The sequence below is a fragment of the Piliocolobus tephrosceles genome, unplaced genomic scaffold, assembly GCF_002776525.5.
Source record: "Piliocolobus tephrosceles isolate RC106 unplaced genomic scaffold, ASM277652v3 unscaffolded_29314, whole genome shotgun sequence".
Taxonomy (NCBI): Eukaryota; Metazoa; Chordata; class Mammalia; order Primates; family Cercopithecidae; genus Piliocolobus; species Piliocolobus tephrosceles.
Genome location: NW_022312437.1, coordinates 1 through 3,688, shown reverse-complemented (window position 1 = coordinate 3,688; position 3,688 = coordinate 1). Strand labels below are relative to the sequence as shown.

General features: G+C 58.3%; 1 pseudogene; it reads left to right on the top strand.

The window, feature by feature from the left end:
* Nucleotides 1-1,217: 1,217 nt before the first annotated feature.
* LOC111533910 lies at nucleotides 1,218-3,585 on the top strand (annotated as a pseudogene).
* The last annotated feature ends 103 nt before the right edge of the window (nucleotides 3,586-3,688 follow it).

Here is a 3,688-nt window from a genome sequence, read left to right as displayed (position 1 = left end):
CATGTGGACAGCCTGGTGATGTGGATGCACCAAGCGCCCTTGGAAGTTCCCTGGGAATGGGATCCATCCCAGTACATTTGGGATGCAGGCACAAGGTCCCAGAGGAGGCCTGGGAAGCCAGTGGGGAAGGGAAGGCTGTAGTAGGTTTAGCCTCGGGGAGGGGGTGTTTCCACCCTCTGCCAAAGTCCCTGGAGCAAAGGCACGTGGCTCTCCAGCTGCCCCAGAGGCCAGGGTAGTGGCTGGGAGGGGCTGTGTGCCTCTCCCGGGTGGGGGAGATTTCTTAGCTAATTAGTGAAGTCAAGTCAGACACTTGCCTCTAAATCGTATTTATTAATTTTTTAATTCCAAGGCTTTACAGATGAATAAGGAGACAGTTTGTATTGAAAATAATTTTTACATGTGAGCTTGAAAAAGAGAGTCTGTTTAAATCTAGTTTTTTCCTTCCCTGTAATGCCTCTTTTCATCCCCGGTTTTCCAACAGGAAATGCGCTCGTTTGCTCACCTCTGGGAGGGGGCTTTGGCTAGGAATCCACCAAAGACAGCAGGTGCCAGTGGACTGCTTGAGCAGTCTGGCCTTTTTGTTAACCCTTTAGGAACTGTGGGCTTCAGGTTTTCAGACCATCCAAGGTGAAGGTGGCCACAGGGGCCTGGAAGCTTTCCCATCCTTCCTGCAGGGATGGTCCGTTTCATCCCGGTACCCGGGTACAACACCCCTGTCCTGTGCCGTCGGTGGCTTTACCAATTTTGCATAGCAGCTTTTGAGCTGATCAATAGCTCTGATTGGCTGTAGAGGATTTCATGGATTCCTGTACCCCACTGGGGGGCCCAATATGCTGACAGAAGTTACATTTGTAGTGGTAGTGCTGCATATACATGGGTCCAGTTAGAAGGCTTTGATTCTTTCTAAAGGGAAAGGCATCTCTGAGGGATCGCTGAGCTGACATAGTCTCCTAAAACCATGCTGTCAGGTGGGTGACAAAGCAGGATAGGAAGGTGATTTCGTAGGAGAGTCGGGCCACGGGCCTGCGTGTTCTCTCTGTCCCCATAGTGCCTTAGTTCCTACGTGCTCCAGGCCCCGGGTTTTTATTGTACATAATTCTCAAGGGCTCATGGCAAGCTGCACCAGGGACACAGAGGGCGGGGATGCGGGGACCCTGCCCCCAGTGGACCAAGGACTTACTACTGGACTCTAATCTGTCTAGGTATTTTTGTGACTTGCAGAAATACCTCCACCTTGCCTGGGCCTGGAGCCACAGGAGACCCTTCCGAAGATGAGGAATGTTCTGGAACAATGCAAGGCCTGCCCAAGCTGCCCCCAGGAGCCAGCGTCCTGGGGTCTCTGTGTGGCATCCAGCAATGTGAGCTTGCAGGACCCCGAGGAGCCCTCCTTCTGCTTGGAAGCTGAAGATGACTGGGAGGATCCAGAGGCCCTGAGCTCACGGCTGCTGTTCCTGAACACCTCCGGATACAAGGCCATCTTCCGTGGCCTGTACTACGTGGCACTGCCATGGCTGAGCGGCATGTTCTGCAGCTTTAGCGACAAGAAGGAGCTGACTGGGCACCCGGCACAGGCCCGAGGGGCGGCCAAGAAAGCTGGCCTCCTCATGGCCCTGGCCAGGCTCTGCTTCCTCCTGGGGCAGCTGTGCTGCAGGAGGCTCAAGCTGTCCCAGGCCCAGGTGTACTTTGAGGAAACACTGGGGACCCTGGACGGCAGCTTCGGGGACCTGTTCCAGGTGGTGGCTGTGTACGCCAATCTGACCAGCATTTACCGGAAGCAGAACTGGGAGAACTGTACACAGGTGGTTCCCAAAGCCATGGCCCTGCTCCTGGGGACTCCTGGCCACATCTGCAGCACCGAGGCGGATGGGGAGCTCCTGTAGCTGGCGCTGCAGTGGGCAGTGGGTGGCCAGAGCCTGCAGGCCGAGGCCCGGGCCTGCTTCCTGCTGGTCAGGCACCACGTGCACCTCAAGCAGCCCGAAGAGGCCCTGTGCTTCCTAGAGTGGCTGTTGCTTTTGCACAGGGACTCGGGAGCCCCAGACGCTGTGTGGCTCTCAGACTGCTCCCTGCTCCTGGCTGACATCTATAGCTGCAAGTGCCTGTGCCACCTGGTGCTGAGCTGTGTCAAGGTGGCCTCATTGAGGACACAGGACTCGCTGGGTGGCTCGCTGAGGAGTGTGAACCTGGTGTTCCAGAACGCCCTCCAGCCCCACAGCCTCCCCACCCAGACTTCCCACTACCTCAGGCAAGCGCTGGCCTCCCTAACCCTGGGCACAGGCCAGGCTCTGCGTGGCCTTCACGACAGCCTGGCCTAGCCGTACAGCCACCATGGCTACCACGGCCCGGCCATCACCTTCATGACGCAGGTGGTGGAAGCCAATGCTGTTGCCGGAGTCTGTGCCATTGTGGATACCCTGGTGGCCCTGGCCTGGCTGCACGTGCTTCATGGGCAGAGCCTGGTGGCCTTGAACATCCTGCAGTCTGTCCAGGATGCAGTGGTGGCCAGCGAGGACCAGGAAGGTGTGATTGCCAACATGGTGGCCGTGGCTCTGAAGAGGACGGGCCGGATGAGGCAGGCAGCCGAGGGCTACTACTGCGTCCTATGGGTGGTTTGGGACCTGGGCCAGCGGAGGAACCAGGCAGTGGTGCTGACCAACTTCAGGACCCTGTGCCTGCACATGGGTGCCAGCAGGCTGGCCCAGCACTACCTTCTGGAGGCCGTGCGTCTGTTCTTGAGGCTTCCCTGTTTGGAGTGTGGCTGGGACTTCACCCACGTACTCCTGCAGCTGGGTCACCTCTGCACCCGCCAGGGCCCGGCCCAGCAGTGCAAGGGCTACTGTGAGTGGGCCCTTCTGGTAGCCGTGGAGATGGGCCACGTGGAGAGTGAGTGCCCTAGTTCCTCCTGTGAGCCTTCTGGGGCCACTCGGGTCAGGGCACACCTGGGTTTGTGATTCGGAAACAAGTGGTGGTTTTTCCACCATCGAAAGTGCTGAGTCATGGCCAGCAGCAGATGTTGGCAAGTGCCCTGGAGACAGGCAGTTCCCATGCAGGGCCAGGCCCTCTGTGCCCTACTGGGGCAGCCAGCTCTTTCTGGTTTGCTCAGGGACCATCCTGCCTTGAGCACAGAAAGTCCTGCATGCTGGGAATCCCTGGCCATAACTCTGGGATCAAGGCAGGCTCTGCTGAGCTGGGACTTGGGACCCCTCCATGAGCCAGGCCCTGAACGCCAGTTCTTGTGCCCATGTTATCTGCTTGGTATCTCGGCAGCCCTGCGCACCTGTCATCCCACTTCACAGAGGACACAAGGGCGGGTAATTGCCCAAAGCCACAGAGCAGTTCATGCAAAAGCAGCTCGTGCAGAGTGTGCCAGGCCCCACCCACAAATGGAGCTTGTGGGGTCCTCAGAAAGCAGGTGCTGAGCGTGGGAACGTGAGCTTCAGGCCAGAGAAGCCACAAAAGGGTGAGTGGCGTGATGGCGGGGCAGCACTTGGCCCCAGGTTAGGGAAGCCTCTTTAGTCTGGGACCAGAGGGTTGAGAGGATTTAGTCAAGTAATAGGTGTGGATGAGGGGCTGGTGGTGGGGGAGGGTTGGCGGTGTAGCCTGTGTGAAGGCCCAGGGGTGAGCAAGTGGGGCTGAGTGAGCGGGGATGAGTGGGTTGTGAGCGGGGGTGAGTGGTGGTGAGTGAGTGGGG